The sequence below is a fragment of the Eurosta solidaginis genome, chromosome 3 (genome assembly GCF_040869045.1).
Source record: "Eurosta solidaginis isolate ZX-2024a chromosome 3, ASM4086904v1, whole genome shotgun sequence".
Classification (NCBI taxonomy): domain Eukaryota; kingdom Metazoa; phylum Arthropoda; class Insecta; order Diptera; family Tephritidae; genus Eurosta; species Eurosta solidaginis.
The window spans coordinates 117,776,975-117,801,134 of record NC_090321.1 but is presented as its reverse complement, the minus strand read 5'-3'; the positions used below and the strand labels follow the sequence as shown (position 1 = coordinate 117,801,134).

Sequence of the window (24,160 nt, the reverse complement as noted above, 5' to 3'; positions counted from 1 at the left end):
ACTGAAACTGTCGAAATTTCATTTTGATTTATGTTTTCATATGTATTTCTTATTTGTTGTTGAAAAGTGTCATTTGGTAAATCTATCGTTTAAATTGTTAGTAGATGTTTGTGTTTTATATTGTGGTGAACGAAACATGTTGAATTATATGAAAAAGAGAGTTCACAAACAAAACCGTAAAATTTATTTATTTATAAATATAAATAAACTAGTAATTATGTTATGAATTTCGAAAAATGTATTAAATGGATAATTTCAAGAGAGTTTACAATAAATTAAAAATATATCTATATATTAGTATACGCACATATATAAAATGTATACATATACACATACAAAATAAATATGACTGCTCACCAAAATTATTGTTAAAATACTTAGTGCGATTATTCTGCTTGTTGCTGCAATTGATGTTTATGCAATGGATTTTGATGATTTTGCTGCTCATTCAGCGAAGTCAAATATAACAGTTGATTTAAAAAAAATACAGCAGCGAATGAATGGATATGTTGAGCAGGGCGGCAATCTGATGTTATTATGTGTGTATATTAATTAACGGTAGCAGTAGTTGTGCAATGAACAGCACCAAATATAGCAGCGAATGATCTGGATGACAGTAATAAAATGGCACAATGTTGAAATATTTAATTGTTTATTTCTTGTAGTTTTTGTGGCAGTGTGTGATGGGGAGATCAGTGAAGGCGCTCGATGTGTTGTATTTTCGGTGCTGAAGACGTCTATCAATATGACTAGGTAGATACCCGGAGATGTGGGAATTATTTTTTGTGGACGACGTTTCAGCTTTGTCCTTTTTATCGGCACTACGACGCTTGGTTTCTGCTCAATTTTTTTTTTAACTTCTCCCTTTTGAATCTTTTATTTATCTTAATTTTACTGTTGACTTCGTTATTGTATTCGTTAGCACTGCTGGCGACCTTCAAGCTGTCGTCATCATTCTCGCCGACGATGTCGAAATTTCGTTTGAGATACAGTCATGGGTTATCTGTAGCTTTTTTTTATATCTTGCCATGGTTCAGCTATATATGTTGGCTCATCTGTACAGCAACAAAATATGTCTGTTCAAATTGTCAAAATCTGTGTATTGGTATTAGGTGAATGTAATAGAAACGTCAATTGTTGTGTCAAGCATTGCAACATTGTAGTCAACAAAGATGAATTTATACTAAAGTTTATTTAATATTAGAAAAATTAAAATTGATGTGCACCTTATTTGTTAATGAAAAACCATCACCGCGCCATTAAATAAAAAAAAACCCCAGAGACTATAGTTTTGAGGGAGCATGCTCATGAATACCATATTAAAAAGCAAGCTTCGTGAATACTCTTAAGTGTTACGAGAAAAATCTCCCACCGAGGATGAGGTTTCACATAAGATTGAAGAAATGACAGAGATAGTTGGCATCTATTTGAGTATTCTATCTGACCGTTCTACCAGTGAGTACTATGATAAAAAAAAGCTTATCAATCGATTGGGCCAATTACACCATTAGAGTTTAACGAAAACGAAGGTAAACCAGTATTCAATTTGGTAGATAGGGTTTGTCTAGTTAATGACCCACGCCGATTTAGTCTTTATGATCAAACGTATACAGTCGATTTTCTTTGCAAACGTTATGGGTGGCCGTCAAGTACTATACAATAATCAACGCGTCGAGAAATTATTACAGCTTGTATCAGCAAGTTCAAAAGCTGGTGAAGCCGTTTGTTGTCGTTTTGAAGTTAGCAAACCCTTTGTATCAAAGCAGGGCTTTTGAAGATTTGAATGTTCACGTAAGTATTCGATGTTGACCTTCAAACACCTTTATGGAAAGCGGATAGACTTATATTTGAAGAATCAGCAATGACACACGCTATATTATCCAATGCTGTATCGGTTGATGAATATGGTGATGTGAAAAAACTGCGCGTAGAAAATTAATGGGGCGAAGATCGTGGTGAAAATATGCAAACATTATACATACATACATATATTAAATAGTTTGTGTACGATTTTTAAGTTATGCGAAATAAATTACTGCAATTCTATTCTATAAATGTTTATTCATATATAGGGCATCTTTATTGGGTAATTCTATCGACATTATGAAAGATATGTAGATAATTTATTGAGGATTGCACTGCGACCGTTGGTCTCACTCATCTCCCTCATCTCCTTCACAGCACCTCATCCAAGCCAACTTCCTCGATGAACCCTAGCAGTTCTTTTGGCTTGAGGGATTGAATGAGGGAATGCTCTGACCAAGGTAAGACCATAAACTTATCCCTGCGTCTTGAGATTGCGTCACATTCCAGGACTTTATTTCGAACGCCGAGGTTACCTTGAGTGCGGCCTGACTGTCACTGAGTATGACGATTGTTTCACGACAGCATGACGCTCTTAGTACACGTCACAGACGTGCAATTTTTTATTTACGTGTTTTGATTCGTGAATCTGAGTCCAAAACGTGTCTTTCGACACCCTACCGATATTTTTGGATGTGTATTAAGAGTATCATGCTGTCGTATAGAATTACCCTTTATGGGAAAGCCAATAAAGTTTCCGTCTGGGGATAGATATTGTAAGTGGGAGTTTTGAAATGTACATTTTTTATGGGAAAGCAAATAAAGTTTCCGTCTGGGGATAGATATTGTAAGTGGGAGTTTTGAAATGTACATTTTGGGTAAATGTAAATGAATGTTTTAATACGTAAGCTTGCTGAAGAAGATGTTAAGCTTACAAGAAGATGATGAAAGTAGTTCATATTAATGAATTAAGAGAATTTTCAAGTATTTAGTGACTCGGCTTACTCTATTCAGAAATTTTGTTCGACTCGCTAACCAATAAATTATTTCAACTGTGGACGTTTACACCGGATGTTATTGACCCTCGAATAGCTGTCGTATAGAATTACCCTTTATGGGAAAGCAAATAAAGTTTCCGTCTGGGGATAGATATTGTAAGTGGGAGTTTTGAAATGTATATTTTTTATGGGAAAGCAAATAAAGTTTCCGTCTGGGGATAGATATTGTAAGTGGGAGTTTTAAAATGTACATTTTGGGTAAATGTAAATGAATGTTTTAATACGTAAGCTTGCTGAAGAAGATGTTAAGCTTACAAGATGATGAAAGTAGTTGATATTAATGAATTAAGAGAATTTTCAAGTATTTAGTGACTCGGCTTACTCTATTCAGAAATTTTGTTCGACTCGCTAACCAATAAATGATTTCAACTGTGCACGTTTACACCGGATGTTATTGACCCTCGCAGATGTCGCCCAGTGTACTACTTAATTAATCAATTATCAGGAACGTTATTCTTGAGAGACGAAGATGAACTTGTACATACTAAATGTTATGTTTATACAAATTCTAAAGTGTAAAATTCTTAAGCATTATTTACGAATTTCTTAGAAATCAATTCAAGATCTTGCTCTGGTATATGGCGCATATATAAATTAAACTGTGCATTTCATCCATAAACAAATTCATTTAAATTTTAACTGATCGCTATCTTTTGCACGTAATTTAATACCAATTCCACGCTTAATCTTGCCCAAAATGAAGTTATTGAGATGCCGCTTACGTAGCTGGTTGCGACCAAAGAGAGATATGTGCATATATATAGTCTATAGTTTATACATACAACACTTTTAGAGTTTTAGTTTGATGTACTTTCTGAAGCCCAGTCGTTTATTTAGATTCCGAATACGGAAATGAATCCGACACTTATAAAAAAATCGTTTGACGTGTTCCGGAAGATCAACGACGGCACTTCTTTGAATTAAACGCTCCTTTATGTTTTTGCAATGGAGTATATCCATACCGTTTATTTGAAAAAATATGTCCAAGTTTTTTGATGCCATCCAAAAATTTAGCAGATGGTATAATTAAACTACCCTTAGACAGCGAGTTGTTTCATCCACTTGAAATTGACGTGCTTTTTCCCAAGCTTTCTTATAATGTAGCCACCGATATACTCCAATGCATCATTTTTAAGAGTGACGCATGGGTCTGAAGGGTCTTCTTGTGGTGGATTGAGGGCTTCGAGAACTTCCGGCTGCATCTCTTCATCAAGGCTCTCATCGAACGCATTGCTTGACCAAAGGAAGGAAGTCACTTGCACACAAGTTTTGGGAGTGAAGTTGAGTGGAATCCAAGGGATGCAGCCAATTAGTGGTATCCGGGCCCACATTACCGGTACCTTGCAGGTGTTCAGTGTTTCGTGCTATATGTAGATCAAACATAAAATTTGAAGATACATAGTTGGTAAGACATACCAATAGCAATTAACATCATACCTAAAATGTACTTCCGGAGTCGGAGTAGGGTCATCGTTAAGACCTCCTTTGCTGCGGATAGCAGAAAATAAATTTTCCAGAACGTCCTGGTTTAGCCTATGTGTTAAAATGTATTCCACATCCGAGTTAGTATTCAAATACTCGTATAGCATGACTAAAGCCCGATTAGACATGACTATGCCATTTTGGAACAGCTCTACGACATAGTGTTTATTTTTATTTTTAAATTTTGGAACAATCAGCTGTATCATGAGCTCGTTCATTCTCTCTAGCACATTAAGCTGGTTTGAAAGAGATCTTCCAAACGGCTCCTTTAAAAATTTATTAGTTTCAAAAAGATATTTTATTAAAAGGTCAAGTAAAGGTTGTACATGTTATCTGATTACCTTTCCAGGATAACCATATGTTTTCATGTTCGAGTTCATAACATCGAACCTATCGTTAACGAGCTGAATAAAGTCTGCTGTCTCCTTTGGTTTGTAAACATCGAACCCTAGCGAGTGAAAATGTCTAATGGCATTTGCCGTTGTGTTAGAGAACAGCTGCGCTGCTGGCTTAACCTTTTGTTGTCCTGTAAATTGGATTTCCCTTGTGAGCAAACGAAAATCCTTAGTAATATTAACATACCGATTCCTTTAACAGAAAGGTGGTCTTCAGGCAACTTATAAGTAGTAATCGATACATCCGACGTAGACGTGCATTTTAAGGTATCACGAATGGTCCTCCTAGTCAGCAGTTCCCCCCAGCACATCAAACCCGTATCCAAGTATTGATTTCGGATAAGCTTTAAAAGCTGCGGAGCATCGGCGATGGTAAAAAAATTTTCTGCTTCGTTTGCCGGGTTGTCGAACCATGGCTTGTCTAAATGACACAAGCATGCATATATATGAACGGCAGTAATAAAAAACGCATTTATTTTAATAGTGAATAAATGAAAAACTTATAAACATATCCGTTAAATCGAAGTTAAAAAAAAGGTTGAGTTAAATTGGACAGTTTGTATCAAGATTCCCATTTGTAATGATCTTTTTTTTTCTTTGTATTTTGTTTTTACGGATATGTTTATAAAGTCTCTCATGCACTATTAAAGTAAATTTAGTTTTTATTGTCCGCTTTAATATGTATTTGATATTGCAGAAGGTGATAAGTCACCAACAGTAATATTCAACTCCTTCCAAAGCCCACGATATTTTGATCCCATGTCACTCACTATGGCAACTACAGGGAAGCCAATATTGTATAGCGCCAAAATTATGGAGTTTAAAATACTTTTGGTCATAGAACAGTCGAAGTCAAAGAATGGGATTCAAGGGGTTGTGTAGCGCAATATATAGCTTCTCCAACCCAATTGTCAACCTCACCTTCGAGCGGCGAATCCCGTTTCACTAACAGACGAGGCTCTGGCGACCCCAAGCTCCTCATGGAACTTGGGGGTGGGGAGGGAGGGATGGCCTGAAGGTTTAATGTGGCCATATAAATCGTTCCCGAGATGGTCGGGCCAGCACCTTAATGGTGCTGTGTTACCGGAGCGTATCGGATCTGTATCCGACAAAGGACCATCACATCGATAACACTCCCCAATGCCTTCGGGGAGTAACTAATCGCTACAACAACAACAAAAACAACAAGTCAAAGAATATAGGCTGTTTCCATGACTTAAGTAGCCCGCGAACCATTGCTATTTGTACGAAGCCTTATGGCTTCCGCGCATAGTCTTCAACCTGCTCGTAGTCATAGACTTCAAAAACTTTCATTTCGTCAAACGAAAGTACGCACATTTTGTCTTTATGACTAAGACATTCAGACATAAACTCCATAACAGTAAGTGAGGCCGTAAGTATTCCTTCACTTACCTCCGTTTTGCCATACCAGCACTTCAAGGTGGCCACAGAAGGAAGCGGGAAACCACTCGCATACAAATGGTTATAGGCCCTGGGACCCGACGCATGAAGGCAAATGGCACTTGATATATTTTTCCATGACCATTGCACCACTCCACCTGAATATATCAAATAACGCGGATATTAGTTTCAATTATCGCTATAAACAAATTTATCATACCAGATACAATCATTTTCCTTATCTGACCTTCTGTGAAAATTTTCTTTGCGGAATCCATCAAGGCATTTGCCTCCTGTAATACCTTCTCTAAACTACGTTTCTCTTCCTTGAGCTTCTTAATCTCCTTTTTGAGGCCAGAGATTCCTTTTATGCTTAGAGCTTCCAATATCTCAGGGCTACGAGTATATTGGAAATAAAATTATACACATAACAGATAGAAAATAGTCTAAACAATAAAAAAAATTAAATACACTCACTCAGACTGTGTTTGTACGTCCTTATAATTCGAATCCCACTGCTGACTGTCTAAAACTACCCCAGAATCACATAATTCCGCTGATTTAGAGTATGTGTGATCCGAAAGTGACCTACATAGAAACATGTATCGCATAAGTGCTATATACCGTTCTTTAATAAAAAATATGAAAATGATCGAAATCATAGTCCATCCAATACTTTCATTCACTCGCGAGTGTTTATGCCCTTTTAGTTCGAACACTTCTGTGCCGGATGTTTTCATAGTGCCTGGAAATGAATATTTGTTTGCCCGAGGCATGATCTGCACTGGGTAGATTCCGCAAATTTATATATTATGTACTGGCTTACGGTGGACAAGTTAAAGGGATCATAATATAACAAACAGGCCGCTCCTACCTATAATGACGATGTCCCTAGAAAACGCAATAACCGAGCAGCATTTAAACGCCCATACGATATGGTAGCCGAGCTTAAAAGAAACACACGAGAGGAAACTTCAGGTCTGTCAAGAAACCGGGCGAAATGCCCAGGGATATCCTCCTGTGTCGCCACACCATCATCTACACAATAGCTGTGTTTTTTTTTTACTTCTATATACGTTTACACTTAAACTTTATATGGACTTCTAAGCGACAAACTTTATATACACCTCTGAAATTGCTGCGCATAAAATTTGTCCTACTAAATTTCAATACACTATACTCAGATGTAACTGAAATATGTGTTTTTGTTTCACCCTCTACACTAATTCTATGTATTCTATAAGTGTCCACAAATCATCGCAACTGATTCAGCTATATGTTATACCCTATGGCCATTAGAGGGTTGTGTCTCCGCTTTTCGGTACACCCTGTGCTGTAGCTAGTTATTTAATCCCTGCCGCTAGATGGATCTCCTAAGCATTATCTAAGCGAGGATAAGCGTTTTTTTTTACGCGCAAACGTAAACGTATAGACGTGTGAAAAAACACGGCTATTTATTGGCGCCAATTAATTCTTCTATTTTACAGTTGTCTTTTGAAAATCATCAAAATCCGGCGTTCCCGCTATTATCTTTAAAGTCGTTCTCAGAAAATTCAAACTATGCTTTTGTCGTTGTTGAATACCTATTGTGTTAATCAATTCATGAATTTAGTTAAAGTCGGCTTCAACAGCATATTTTTTTTGTCTAATTCAGAATGAAAAAGATTGGGTGGAGCTCCATTTGCCAGTTGGATTAGCTCTGTTGTGTCCTCTAGTTGCTTTTCAATTTTTAAACATCGGGATATCTCCCCTAAAGTATATGAAATCTTTCCACTCGACCATTTGATGTGCTATGAAGTGGAGGGGCGTTCACAATTTCTATACTGAAATGATTAGATAGCATTGACTTTATTGTGTTAGAGTTAAAGGATTTGTCGCAGTAGCCGAAACAAATTCAATATTTGTACCCAAAAAAAAATCAATATTTGGAACAATGTAGGCTTAAGATTTAGAATTGTCTGCGAGTCTATTGGTTGCACAATAGCAAACTTTGAGAACTTATCAATACAAGTTACCTACAAGTCACTATAATGGTAGTGAAAAGTTTTCCACTACAAATAAATTTTTTAGTGATAATGGACAATTCTCACTATAATGATAATTTTTCACTACATAAAAAATTTTTTGGTAACATTTTTGGGAGTTTTTTCTGGTAGCTAGCAGCTCAAGCTCCTCGCACTTTCTGCCTCTACTTTTTTCTACCTGAAAAGGCGTCTCGCGTCTTTTTCAACTCGCGGTAGCATTCACACACTCTTCCTGTTGCGCTCGCTTTGATCGCAGATTTTGCTTTGACGAGGACATCAACCAGCCGGGTATCTGCACCTATCCCATTTAGGGAACGGACATTACAGGTGCATGCCCTGAAATCATTGTGCTTTAAACGTTTGCCATGGTCGTTATCAGTAAAGGATTGTCTTCTTATCTGAGGCGTTAATTTTCTTTTCATTAGAGTGTGGTTTGACGTGACGGATACCAAGCCCAGTGCAAAACCCGCTCAGCGGGAAATATTAACTGCACGTTTATATAGCGATCAGCTTGATTCCCCACTTGCGTGGACGTCATCAGGGTGGAGTCATGCCCTCCATCTTGGCTATGTTAGTAAGAGTAAAATCATCGAGGTGGTAGTTGCTTAGGTTAGGTTGAACTGGCCGGTCCATGAGGACCTCACATAGACTGAATGAGTCCGTAGTGTTACCAGAAATTTGTTTTAACGACCAAACTGAAAAACCCAATCAAAAACCAGGACCTATGTTATAAAATAACTCCGTCCTCTTGGCAAAAACTAGAAGCTTCCTAGGGCTTAAGCTACTTGCTGCTTCTAGATCTGACAGCTGTATCACTCCTAATAGCGGGAGTCTTAGCCTGGCAAGTGCAGGGCACGAGTACAGAACGTGCTCGATCGTTTCCTCCTCCAACCCGCACTTCCTACATCTGCTATCAATGACCAAGCCTAATTTAAAGGCATGTGACGCCAGAAGGCAGTGTCCAGTCAGAATACCCGTCATGAGTCTACAGTCCTCTCTTTCTAATGATATAAGAACTTTGTTAGTCTAAGGTTGTAAGACCTACACATAATTTTCGACACTTTACAGCCCCGCGCTTGAACCCACGCCTTTCCCGCTTGGTCGATCATGTGCGCCTCTCGCCTTCGCTTAATCTCGCCCAGTCTAATTGGGACGTCTACGGAGCAAGCTTCAAGGGATGCGTCCTTTTTAGCTAGTTCGTCCGCTTTTTGTTGTTGTTGTAGCAGTGCTTCGCCCCACCTAACAGCCGCGACCGATCACAAATTGTCATCAATATCCTCTAACGGGAGTCCAAGGAAACTTGCTGTTTCAACAGGGGTGTACCATAATGAAAGGGGTGTTAGAGGCGTTGGTTCCACATTAGAATTAAAGAGATGGTTGGTGTCATGTGGGGACACATTACATGCGGGGCATACATTTTGTATGTCGGGGTTGATTCTGGATAGGTAAGAGTTTAACCTGTTACAGTATCCAGAACGAAGTTGAGCAAGAGTGACACGCGTTTCCCTGGGGAGTATGCGTTCCTCTTCCACAAGTTTTGGGTACTTTTCTTTGAGTACTGGATTCACCGGGCAATTCCTGACATAAAAGTCTGACGCCTGTTTGTGGAGTTCACCAAGGACCTGCTTGTGTTTTTTGCACCATACGGCTGGGTTCTCCGGTGCCGTATTTCCTCAAAATGCTTACGGAGATGACTCCTTAAGCCCATAGGCGGTGTTGGCTCATCAATCAGATGTCTGTTTGGATGCCCAGGTTTCTGGGTATTCAACAGGAACAGTTTGGTTAGCATCTCATTTCTCTCCCTGATGGGGAGTATTTTCGCCTCATTATCTAGATGGTGTTCTGGGCACATAAGAAGACCTGTAGCTTCTTCCAGTGGGTAATTTTTAGGCTTGGCGACCATATGGGTGACGCGTATCACGTAAACGGCTGGCCAATTGCTTTGTATGTCGTAATGAGCGTTTCTTAATTTTTTCCCCAGGTACTGCCAGCAAGGGATTTGAGGATTTTATTACGGCTCTGGATTTTCGGAACAATTGCGGCTGCGTGCTCACCAAATTGTAGATCCTGATCAAACGTCACACCCAAGATTTTGGGGTGTAGGCCAGTCGGTAGCGTAGTGCTATCGACGTGGATGTTCAAAATGGTCGACATTTGGGACGTCCATGTTGTAAATAAGGTCGCGGAAGATTTAGTCAGTGTTAATGCCAGGTTTCGCGAGGCGAAAAAACTGGAGAGATCAGGAAGGTAGCCGTTTATTCTGTTGCAGAGCTCATCGATCTGTGGGCCTGGGCTTGTGGCCATTATTGTGCAGTCATTGGCGTATGAAACGATAGTGACTCCTTCTGGTGGTGAAGGTAGCTTAGATATGTAAAAATTAAACAAAAGTGGGGATAGGACACCACCCTGTGGCACCCCTTGTTTAATTCTTCTTGGTTTTGATGTTTCGTTTCTAAATTGCACCGATGCCTGCCGACCACCCAGATAATTTGCGGTCCACCGTTTCTACCTGTTGAATTTAGTCCAGTATGTTAACCTAGGGTTTCTAAAGGTTCCTCCCTTCTCTACCCTCTTTAGGGGGATGCTGAAGCTGATATACGCATGGTCGGAGAAGGATGGTCTATCAAGAACCATCCAATCATACCTTGATATATCACGTTCGGAGCTCAGTATAATATCCAAAACATTCCTCTGTTGGCTATCTGCAAATTGGTTTGCAGGATGTAACAAAATAGAGATTCGCCTCTCTCGTTCGCATCTGCTCCTCCCCAGGCATTGTGGTGCGCATTTGCATCCGCGTCTATGACCAACCGCTCTTTGCGCCCTTCGTCCTGTACTAGCCTCTTGCGCTACATCGGTGGAACCTCCACAGCATGGGCCATGTAGCAGGATGCCAGGATAAGTCCCGATGAGAGTCACGGCTCCTGGATCAGCGCCACCTCAAACGAACCCTCCTCAAGGGTTAAGAGGAGTTCGCTCGACGCCACTTTACTGTGTTGGAGGTTTATCTGTAGGACTCGCAGCACCATTGGGCTGTTTGTCCCCCTCCAGCACCTTCGCCGTAACGTCATCGTCCTCCTCTTCCCTTTTGGTTTAGAGTGTTCGAAGCCCCTTCAGCCTCTTGTAACTGTTGTGCCGGGTGTTCCTCTGTGCGACTCACAGCACCATCTGGCTGTTGGTCCTCTTCTAACACCTTCGTGGTGAGGTCGGCTACATCCACCCGCCTTTTTTCCCGTCAGGGTAATTACGGGACTTTTTCGGGATCTTTTCGACACCCTTCCGGGATCATTACTGTATGGTTTTCGGGACCACGTCAGGGTAAGTTCGGGACTTTTTCAGGACTATTGCGGGATCTTTTCGACACCCTTCAGGGATCATTTCTGTCTAGTTTCCGGGACCCCGTCACGGTAATTTCGGGGCTTTTTCGGGATCATTACTGTATGGTTTTCGGGACCCCCTCAGGGTAATTTCGGGATCTTTTCGACAACTTCCGGGATCATTACTGTATGGTTTTCGGGACCCCGTCAAGGTAATTTCGGAACTTTTTCGGGATCATTACTGTATGGTTTTCGGGATCCCGTCAGGGCAATTTCGGGACTGTGGGCTTCTTTGTCGGCAGAATTATTAATTAATAATTTGACAGAAGCCCTTTTACCAGGATGCGAGATGTTGTGCACCAGATTGAAAATTCTCTTTCGCATGTTACCGACGATAAAGGGTCTGATTTGCTTAGAAGATGTGTCGCAATAAATGTGCAGATTAGAACCAGGAAGATAAATTTTGTTCAAATTTAAAGAACATGGGATTTTTCCTTCCAGAATGTCATTTAGTTCGTTGTCGTTTATTTGAGAATTTGCTAGAAGTTCTAAGCTGATATCGTTAACTTTGATTTCTTCAATGCGCGACAATAAGTCTGCAACAACGTTATCTTTGCCGGAAATGTGACGAATGTCCGTTGTGAATTGACCAATGAAATCAAGTTGACGTGCTTGTCTGGGTGAAGCTTTGTCGGGATTTTGTCGAAAGGCAAATGTTAATGGTTTATGGTCAGTATACACAATGCAATTGCGTCCGTCGATCATAAATTTGTTGTGTTTGATTGCCTGAAAGATTGCCAAAAGTTCACGATCATAGGTGCTATAGCGCTTTTGGGTATCGGTTAATCGTTTGGAATAGAAACTTAATGGTTGAAGTTGACCATTGTTGATTTGGTGAAGGGCTGCCCCTATTGCGTGATTACTAGCATCCACGTGTAATGCCAAAGTTGTATTGGGAATTGGGTGAGCTAACAGGACAGCGTTGGCGATATCAGCTTTACATTTTTCAAATGCTAAAGATGCATCGTCGTTCCAAGCAATTTGCGAATTATCTTTTTTTTTGTTGCCTTTTATTAGCAGCTGAAGTTTGCCTTGGATTTGAGCAGCATTCGGTAGAAAGCGACGATATGAGTTAAGGATTGCCAAAAAACTACGGAGTTCGTGTGCTTTTTCAGGTTTTTTGAAATTTTTAATGACATCAACTTTTTCAGTTTTTGGTAAAATGCCATCTTTTGTGACGATGTGACTGAGAAAAGTGATTTTTTGTTGTCCAAATTCGCATTTGGCAAGGTTGATTTTAATGTTTTTTTCTTTAAGACGTTGTAAGACAATTTTCAAATGTTTTCGATGTTCGCTCATGTCATTTGAAGCTATGCAAATGTCAATGTAGACAACGACGAAATCAAGATCGTGAAAAATACTGTTCATGAAACGTTGAAAAGTTTGAGATGCGTTTCTGAGACCAAAAGTCATCACATTGAATTCAAATAAGCCGAAGGGTGTAATGATTGCAGTTTTCTCTTTGTCTTCTTCTGCTATTGGGATTTGATTGTATGCGCTAACGAGATCGATTTTTGAAAAAATTTGTTTGTTTGCAAATATGTGTGTTACATCTTGGATGTGAGGTAAGGGATATCGATCAGGAATTGTAACGGCATTTAAAGCACGATAATCACCGCAAAAACGCCATGTGCCGCCTTTTTTGAGTACTATGTGCAATGGGCTTGCCCAAGGACTTTTACTTGGTTGACAAATTCCCGCTTTTAGCATTGCTTCGAACTCAACTTTAGCTAGTTTAAGTTTTTCAGGGTTTAAACGACGTGCTCGTGAAAAAGTGGGACGACCCGTTGTAATAATTTGATGTTTTACCGTACTAGGTTTCAAATTATCACGTTTATTGAAGGTTGGAGGCAGAGTGAGATCTACAAATTCATTTATTATTTCGCTGAAATCAGATTTGCAATGAACCGAAGAGACTCTTTGATAATGTGTAAGATGAGAATTGCATTTAGTTCGTAAATTTGTATGAACATCGATCAATTGTTTATTTTTTATATCAACCAGCAATCCGTATTCATCAAGAAAATCAGCGCCAAGAATGGGTTTGGACACATTTGCTATCAAAAATGTCCAAATGAAATCACGTCTTAGTCCTAAATTGACATTGCAAGTAATGCTACCGAAAGTTTCTATGGGTGTGCCGTTTGCGGCGAAAAGTTTATAGGAATTTGGTTTGTTTGATTTATTGAATAAATTTTTTGGCAAAATTGATAAGTCTGCGCCAGTGTCGACTAAAAATTTACGATGATTTGATTGATCAGTGACGAAGAGACGGCGAGTGAGATTTGATTCCACTTCGTGTACCGTCGGTGGCGAAGTGGTTTTTAGTTTTCCGAATTATCGTTTAAACTGCCTTCAGGTTTTTTGAACCGGCAAGGTTGTTCACATTTGCGAGCAAGTGCCCCGAATTTGTAATGATAACGGCAATATGGATGTTTTCTATTTGATTTAGATCGAGAACGTCTGTTACTGTTGTTGTTTCGGTTGGGACTTTTACTTCGACTTGCCCTAAAGTCATTAAACGATTTTGTGAGTTCATCAATTTGTGCTTTTAATTGTGACAAAGAAGGGTTTATTTCCGTTTTGATTTCGAAGATTTGTTTCGAAGAAGTTAATTCCACTACTTTATCGGCCAGAGTGGCGCATGTGTTCAAATTATCGTTAGAAATGGCTACAACCGCTCTCACATTTTCGGGCAGACGATCGATCCAAAGTGATTTTAATGCTTCATCACTCATAGAACTTCGTGCTAAATCACGCATTTTACGCAATAAATGCGATGGTTTGTCATCACCGAGTTCGATTTCTGTTAACAAAACTTTTAATTTCTTTTGATCAGATGCTGTATATTCATTAATTAAACGCGCTTTTAATGTTTCATATTTTGTGCCGTCGTCCGGCGGATTACGAATCAAATCAGAAACCATTGACAAATATTGAGGATCGAGTGCAGCAATGACATGATTATATTTAGCGTTATCTCTAGTGATTCCACCGTTGGTAAATTGAGCTTCCATTTGAATAAAAAATAAATCCGGTTCATTTTTTACGAACGTCGGTGCCCTTATTGTAATTCTACTAATTTCAGGTAAAGGAAAATTGCTAGCGGTACTTACGTTTGATGCTGATTGTCCATTTGAATTGTTCGATTCGTCCATCTTGAATATCATCCGAAAGCTCTGGTTGAAATCGTCAAGATACTGGTTATCTTCCACTTCGGCTTCTGTTGGGCACGTTTCCCAAATCAATTTTTTGGATAATAATGTTTTTGTGTTGCAAACAATTTAATTTTGTTGCGCACAAGTGACGTAATGTGTGAATCAGCTGGTGAAATTTGTGCGTTTTTAATTTTTTGACTTTTGCAAAAAAGACGATTTTGATTGCACTTTTCTGATTAAATTCACTTTTGGTTTTGTGAAAATATCGATGCTTTAATGTTTTTGGTAAGTTTATTCCATTCCCGAGTCGATAAACGATGAGGGCAATGCGAATATGTATTTGCACCTTGTTCACTGTATTGTATTTGTTATATGTCGGGGTCACCAATGTGGGCTTCTTTGTCGGCAGAATTATTCCAACAAATGATGGTTTCTAATGAAACGCTTTATCGCTGCCGAATCAAGGAAACACACTGTATAACTTTATATAAATATTTCTTGATTTTATTCGCGGATGAACCACAGTGTTTGCGATTTAGTTTTTACAAATTTATGATGAATGCGTGCGCTTGTCACGGCCGCTCGAACAAAGAACAAAGTAAGAAAAAGTATAAAACTCATTTTGACATTTATCATTGAATGACATGTGAATCGTGTCGCGAAGTAAAATGACTCTCATTGACTATTGTAAAAAGGCTAGTTAGTAAACCGCCACAGGACTATTTCAAGATCATTTGGGGATCAGGGTAATTTCGGAACATTTTCGGGACTATTCCGGGATCTTTTGGAAATCGTGCCTGTATCATATCTGGATGGTTTTCGGGATCCCGTCAGTCAGGTTAGGTTAGGTTGAACTGGCCGGTCCATGAGGACCTCACATAGACTGAATAAGTCCGTAGCGTTACCAGAAGTTTGTTTTAACGACCAAACTGAAAAACCCAATCAAAAACCAGGACCTATGTTATAAAATAACTCCGTCCTCTTGGCAAATACTAGAAGCTTCCTAGGATTTAAGCCGCTTGCTGCTTCTAGATCTGACAGCTGTATCACTCCTAATAGCTGGAGTCTGGCAAGCGCAGGGCAAGAGCACAGAACGTGCTCGATCGTTTCCTCCACCAGCCCGCACTTCCTACATCTGCTATCACTGACCATGCCTAATAGTGTAATTAGGCAGCATATATGAATGCAGCTGTTTCCTTACCATTACTACAGCTCGCACCCGTCCTTCCGTTTGCGCATAGTAGGGATCATGTGAGGACCATTCCGGCATCATTTCTGGATGGTTTTCGAGATCAGTCCGGGATCCCGTCAGGAACATTTCGGGACTTTTTGGGACTATTTCGGGATATTTTCGACACCCTCCCGGGATCATTACTGTATGGCTTTCGGGAAACCGTCAGAGTAGTTTCGGGACTTTTTCGGGATCATTTGGGAACCCTTCCGGCATCATTTCTGGATGGTTTTCGGGAGCCGTGTTGCATTCCGTCAGAGTCATTTCGGGATTTTCGGGATCATTTGGGAACCCTTCCGGCATCATTACTGGATAGTTTTCGGGATTTGTCCGGGTTCCCGACGGGATCATTTCGGGACTATTTTGGTATCATTTTTGGACCCTTCCGGGATCATTTGAGGACTCTTCGAAACCGGTAGTTCAGTACACATGATTTTTTAAATTATGAGCTTTTATGGCCATGGATTTGCTGCAAATTAATTGTAATTAGAATTCGGTACGTTTTATCTTTATTATCTAACACAGCTTTTTCGTTCTATTTTTGATTATTTTAAATGAATCCTGCAACTAACTGTCACAACTATAATTACACTTTTTGTAATATTTTAACCAACTAAATACCCGAAAAAGCAACACTATTTTCATTTAAAAAATTCTCTTTGGTTTTAGCTAATTGTAGTTTCACTCCTTTGTTCTATGAATAGTAATTCCTTCACCCCTGTCGTATCAATTAATTTAACTTAAAAACAATATGTATTCTTTTAATTCGAAAAAACTGTATTGTACTATTCACGTAAGCGTGCCTTTCAGGTTATCAGCTCATTTAGTACTTTTTTTTTACTCTATTGCAAAAATAAAATACATCAGACAAAAATAACTTTTCAACAGATAACATGATAAGCAGGCTAACGTGAATAGCCCATATATTTTATTTTCTCCTTGCGGGCGTGGCCGCGGGTAGAGGCTAGTTGTTCATATATGCCAAGCTTGGATTGCAACAAGTGAGTATGTGGCTTGCTTACTCGTAAAATTATTGCTTTCAACTCATATTTATACTAGCATTAGTTTAAACCAATGGTCACCATTTAGTTGAATAATTATTGGCGCCACTTCACACTTATTATTATTCTCTTTCGTCTTTATTCGTATTTAGTGGTCGCTGAACAAGCAGAGTACCAACATCGGGTGAGGCTATTGTTTATTTGCGCATTTGCGAAAAGATATTGTGACGAATATTAGTGACACTAAGTGATACTCACATCCCTAGTCAATCATTATGCCTACACATATATACTCCCGAAAGTATGCAATGAGAGCAGCTATAAAATCGTGCATCTGTAGTTACAGCTGAGAAATTTGATAGCTTATGGCCAACTAGTAGATTCTGGAAATGGAAGCGTCTAGAAGATGCGAACGAGGAAATCAGAGAGTATAAAAGGCAGCAACAGTAGAGGCGCGATAATCAGTTTCGATTAAGCACGCTATCTGTCGACAATAGAAGTGTTATTTTGAAAGTACTTGAATAAAGGCCATTTTGCATTATTAAATATTAGAGTTATTTATTCAACAGTTTAGCGATACGAACATTAGTAGAAGGTTGCGAATAAGAGGATTTGCTGTAAATTCGTTACAATTGGTGTCAGAAGAGGAATTGTTGAATAAATTCTGGAGATTTCGAATACAACTTGGACATGGCAAAGTTAAGTGAATTGAAGATCCAGCAACTGAAGAAGGAGTTGGAGAGCCGCTGAACACCTACGACAGGCAATGGAATTAGAAGGAATTGACGTGGAAGAGTATGTCTTTCATCTTGATCGCGATGAGACAACAAAATTGGAGGAGAAAAATTAAACACCGGCACAAATGTCCGAAATGTCATCACAAATATCCACCAACATGTCATCTCAACTGGATGAACAGAAGACAAGTATTGCATCTCAACTGGAGACACGCATAACATCAAAGATTGAAGCACAAGAAACGCGTATTTCAGAAATGTCGACACAGATTACAGCAAAGATGGCAACACAACAGAAAGAACAAGAGGAACGCATAACAGTACAACTCGAAGCGCAAGGGGCGCGCATATCATCAAAACTCGAAGCGCGTTTGGACGACAAAATAAAGCAGTTTGAGGAAAAAATCGAAGCCGAGGTGGATGCTTTAAGAGGTCGTATATAGGAGTTGCAATTAAATCGCCCAGCTGTTTCAGCAAGCAATTCAAAGGTAAAAACACCATCCTTTGACGGTTCTGTTCCTTTCCAGGTCTTTAAGCTACAGTTTGAGAAGACCGCAGCAGTGAACAACTGGAATGCTGAAGGTAAAGTTGCAGCTCTATTCGTAGCATTGAAGGGGCCAGCAGCCGACCCTCCCAGAGTACCAACGCAACAGTTATGAAGCATTGATGGCCGCTGCATAACGACGGTACGGAAGCGAACATAGGAAACAGATCTACCAAATAGAATTGCAAAACCGGTACCAAAAAGCTAACGAGACTTTGCAGGAGTTTGCCTCGGATGTTGAAAGATTGGCTCATTTAGCAAATGCGGACGCAACCGTGGAATACACTGAAAGGGTAAAGATTCAGAGGTTTATAAATGGCATACGGGACGTCGAAACAAAGCGAGCTACATACGCAAACCCAAAGCCAACATTCGCAGAAACGGTATCACATTCTCTGATTCAGGAAATAGTCGCTTCTGTGTAAGCCAGTTTTCAAAGCACGCCATGTGGAAGTAGAAAGGCCAGAGTGGGTAGACGCAATATTGGAGGCGCTGAAAGGATCGCAAAAACGGAGTGAAAGAGTTATCAAATGCTTCAAATGCGGGAAGTCCGGTCACATTGCACGTCATTGCGATCTTGATCCTAGTGGTTTCAACAGCATGGGTGGTCTTAATAACAAAGCTGGAAGGGATGAGCAAGAGCGAGTAAGATGTAGAGATCGAGAGCTAGCTCCAGCTATTAAATGTCCTGTGATATGTGTGTCGCAAATTGGTAGAAAATCGGCCAGTCTTACCGTCAGAGGGAATGTGGATGGCAAAGAACGTGTACTGACTGTAGATACGGGGGCATCTCATTCCTTAATCCGATCTGACTTGGTCAAGAGGAGAGTAAAACCGTTACCTGGAGCAAGGTTGCGTACGGTCACTGGCGAGTATAACCAAGTCCAGGGAGAAGTGATATGTGAAGTCTTAATTGGAAAGGTCACAGTTCTACACAAATTCGTTGTGGCGGAGATCGCTGATGAAGTCATATTGGGAGTGGAATTCTTGGTTGACCATGACATCAAGATCGATATGCGGATAGGGGTGATGCGTTATGAGAACCAGGATGTGCCACTTAACTTCAGTTTGGAAAAAGGGTTCAGCAGTAATCGAGTACTGGTGGAGAAGAGGCGACAAAGATCACGAAAGTCAAAGGTAAAGATTGATGGAACGAATGGGCCAATTAAAGCAAAATCGAAGGTACCTGCGAGAAAAACACTGGCATTGACAAACCCTAATGGACACACTAAAACGACTGAAAGAATTTTCCAGAAAGAATACAAGGGTGGTTTCAAGCCAGCGCACACTACTGTTGTGAAACGTCAAGACGATACTGATGATGCAAAGTCAATCCGTCAAGATCAAGCTCTGCGAAGTAGTTCTTCATTGGCCAAACAACAAAGTGCGAGGGAATGATCCAAGATAATGAGTAGCAAGATGAAACGAAGGTACGATGAGAACAATGATTCGGAAGGTTTCTTGGAGGGAGATTTGGTACTGTTATACAACCCTCACCGGCGGAAAGGTGTTCCATCCAAAATTCGGTGCAGTTGGGAAGGCCCGTACAAAGTTGTGAAGAAGATCAGTGATACCATCTACCGCATACAAACCACTGGGAAAGCACGAAGTAGAAGAGTGGTACATTTGGAGATGCTAGCAGCGTTTAGATCGAGGGATTTGTCTGATCGGGGCGATCAGACTTAGGGGGAGGGCAGTGTGACGAATATTAGTGACACTAAGTGATACTGACATCCCTAGTCTGATGCTAAGTAAATGAAGTCATAACAATAAAGCAGTCACTTGTATCTACATAAAGGAATCAATCATTATGTCTACACATATGTACGTACATGCAGCGGAGAAGCAACGCACAACCACATGCATATATCTGAGATACTCCCGAAAGTATGCAATGAGAGAAGCTATAAAATCGTGCATCTGTAGTTACAGCTGAGAAGTTTGAGAGCTACTGGACTAGTAGATTCTGGAAGCGCCTAGAAGATGTAGAAAATTGTGCAATTTTAGTTATAGCTGAGAAGTTTGAGAGCTCATGGACAATGCTAGTAGATTCTAGAAGATGCGAACGAGGAAACCAGAGAGTATAAAAGGACGCAGATGTAGAGGCGCTGGAATTCAGTTTGATTTGAGTTGTCAAGCAGTTACGACTAAGACGATATCTAGCGAGCAATAGCAGTATTATTTTGAAAGTCAGTTTCATTTAAGCTATCAGTTTGGTTATTAAGCTATTCGTTGCACAGTTTGAGTGGTATTGTGAAGTATTTTAATAAAGGCCATTTTTCCATTATTCAATATTGGAGTTATTTATTCAACAGTTTAGCGATACGAACCAAGCAAAAGGGCAAATAAGAGGATTTGCAGCAAATTCGTTACAATATCATATATTAAATGATACGTGCGTACTTTATTGTCACATAATTTGCTATTTTTTGACAAATTTGGAAACAGTAAATCGTCTTTAAAATTATGTTCTTTATTCAATTTTTGCCAAAATTCCTCAACATCTAAACATTTTAGCACTTCAACCTCTTCTTTAACATAATTATATTCTAATAATTCATGGGTTACCTCTGTTAAATTTAATGACAGTTTGCGTGCTAATTTTCAAAGGTAAAATTGGATTTTAAAGAATCGGAGCCCAAAGCAATCTTCAGATTTATTTTTGTTTTTTTATTTCTCGAAATATGGAACTCTCACTAAGGGGTAACCTTTTTTGGATTTCTTCTAGTATGGTATATAAAATTTAAGACAATCTGAATAAATTTATTACGGCAAGTCAAAGGCATTTGAGCAACTAACTCGTTGCACTCTGGCCCAAGATACATATGCGGTGAACTAACCTTACAGTTTGTTCGGAGCTCCAACTTTTTAATACAGTTTTGACCAATTTTAAAAAATTTCGACAGACTGTATGGAGCTCATGTATTAAAGGCGTCTTTGTTTGAAAAAGGGCGTTGAGAACATTAAAATATTCAAGTACATATTTCAAGAACATATATTTTCAAGCTCTCCTAATATAAATTCTGCTGATTTCAATTGGTCCTGAGCACTTGCATAAGTGAAATATTGCACAAGTACATCACAATTTTCTAAAATCCGAACAATACATTTTTGGTGTGGCAACCATCGAGTAGTACTGGGCCGTAAAATTTTTTTTCGATCTTCATTTAACATGGACTGATATTCCTCTAATATCGCGCAGCGCTTTGTACTTCCCGAAACGTAATTTGCAACTTGTCGTAACAATTCCTCAGGGGCTGTTGGCAACTGTAAATACGCTTTATTAGCAATAGTAGCAGACGAATGGCAAATACATTTAATGACAGGCGTTTATGGAAGTTCATCCAATAATCGAGAAGCAAATGAGTTGCGTGTGCCCACCATCACACTCGCACTGTCACTGTACATACTTTTATAATGATATACATATATTGGGTTAAAATCAAGATTTCATGGGTTATTTCTTTCTACAAACCTATGATGTTTTCAAAAGGGATTTCCTTAGAAGCAATGAATTCTTTAAAAGTTTTAAAAAGCGCAGCGGCTGAACAATCTATCTCCACAGGTAACAACTACAGCATACGAACAACAACTTTACCAATCTGGGCATCATAAAATCTTACCAGCACACACGTATGTTTTTTGGATGCAATGTCCGTGCTTTCATCAATCATTACTGAAAACTCAGTACCCTTAAGAGTGTTTAGTTCTTCATTTTCAGTTTTCGCCAAAACATTTGTTATTATATTGACGCACTTCTTTCTGCACATTTTGGCGTTTTTGATAATGTCTGGATCTGGCACAATTTCCTAAAGAAGGGGCAGCAAATGATGGACTATTTGAAAGGCTACATTATGCTCCGCAAAAAACAAGCTAAGTTTTATTTCAAACGTTTGACTAGACCGGCGCAAACCAGCTTCTCCCGATTGCTGGAAAAATGATACTATGGGTTTCGTTATCTTTATCGCTGTAACCTTTTCTTTGTACTTTTTTATTTCGGAATGCTTCACTAGTTCTGATTTACCACAACTCATACTCTTGTCGCAAGCAATACATTTGCACTTATACGGATTTCCATTTAAAGGTTGCTGCCATCCTTTAAAGACATCCAATTCCAACCAACCCGTATTAAACTTCAGTTTGCGATATTTTGTACGCTTGGAAGTCTGGCTATCAGCACCAGAAGAATCTGATGACTCCATCACTACTAACCTGCAACCTTCAAAATGCAATATAATCACGAAATTAAATTAATTTGCACACCAATTTATACAACATTTCTTTAAAAATGAATCCATAACTGAGATTTTACAAGTTAGTTAAGACACTATAAATAAATATTTCTTGCTTCTTGCAGCGCGTGAAAATACTAAGAACAGCTAGGGAAATATTTTCTGATTCGAACTGCAACGGCAAGGAAAAATAAACGAATGTCAATGCAAAGAGGAATTGCAAAAGTATCTTGCCCTAACCGTGATGCCAGATTTGTTATCAATCACAAAAATTCTTTTCATTGCAAAACTTAAAGTGTGGAATAGAAAACCGCAGTAATAACACATAAACAATATTATCTAAGAAAAATTACCTACATTTCGCATAATTATAAAAATCTGAGCTTTATAAATGGCATACGAGATGTGGAAACGAAGCGGGCTACATATGCGAATCCAAAATTAACATTTGCTGAAACGGTATCGCATGCTCTGATTCAGGAAACAGCGTCCCTTCTGTGTAAGCCAGTTTTCAAAGCACGCCGTGTGGAAGTAGAAAGGCCAGAGTGGGTAGACACAATTTTGGAAGCACTGAAGGGATCTCAACAGAAGAATGCCGGAGTTATTAAATGTTTCAAATGCTGCAACCCAGGTCACATTGCACGTCATTGCGATCTTGGTCCTAATAGTTCCAACAATGTGGGTGGCCGTAAACGCAAAGCTGGCGGAAATGAGCAAGAGCGTGTCGGATGTAAAGAACGAAAACTTGCCCCGGCTATTGAATGTCCTGTGATATCTGTGTCGCAGATTGGAAGGAAATCAAGCAGTCTTACCATCAGAGGGAATGTGGATGGTAAAGAGCGTGTACTGACTGTAGATACGGGGCATCTCATTCCTTGATTCGATCTGATTTGGTCTACAGGAGAGTAAAGTCATTACCTGGAGCAAGGTTGCGTACGGTCACAGGCGAGTATAATCAAGTCCAAGGCGAAGTGGTATGTGAGGTATTAATTGGAAAAGTCATGGTTCTACACAAATTCATTGTGGCAGAGATCGTTGATGAAGTCATATTGGGAGTGGACTTCTTGGTTGACCATGACATCAGGATCGATATGCGGAGAAAAATTATGCGCTATAAGAACCAGGATATACCACTTAACTTTAGTTTGGAAAAAGGGTTCAACAGTAATCGGGTACTGGTGGAAAAGACTCGACAAAGACCACGAAAGTCAAAGGCAAAGGTTGATATATCGAATGGGCCAAATAAATCAAAATCAAAAGTACCTGCGAGAGAAACAATGGCATGGACAAAACCTAAAATCGCAGGAAAACGAAGCACCGAATTTCCGAGAAAGAATGCGAGGGTAGTTTCAAGCTAGAGCGCACTACTGTGGGGAAACGTGGGAACGATACTGATTATGCAAAGCAAATCCGTCCAGAGCAAGCTCTACGAAGTAGTTCATCGGCCAAACAACAGAGTGTGAAGGAACGAACCAGGGTATTGAGTGGTACGATGAAACACAGGTATCATGAGAACAATAATTCGAAAGGTTTCTTGGCGGGGGATTTGGTACTGTTATACAACCCTCACCGGCGGAAAGGTGTTCCATCCAAATTTCGGTGCAGTTGGGAAGGCCCGTACAAGGTTGTAAAGAAGATCAGTGATACCATCTACCGTATACAAAGCATTGAGAAACCACGGAGTAGAAGAGTGGTACATTTGGCGATGCTAGCAGCG

At 39.6% G+C, this 24,160-nt stretch overlaps 1 protein-coding gene and 1 pseudogene across 2 annotated transcripts in view; one reads left to right on the top strand and one right to left on the bottom strand.

Annotated features, from left to right (window-relative positions):
- The window catches only part of clu (clustered mitochondria protein homolog), a 294,616-nt gene that overhangs the window by 149,094 nt on the left and 121,362 nt on the right, over positions 1-24,160 (bottom strand). The window lies entirely within an intron of this gene.
- LOC137247307 (bleomycin hydrolase pseudogene) lies at positions 1,302-1,999 on the top strand (annotated as a pseudogene).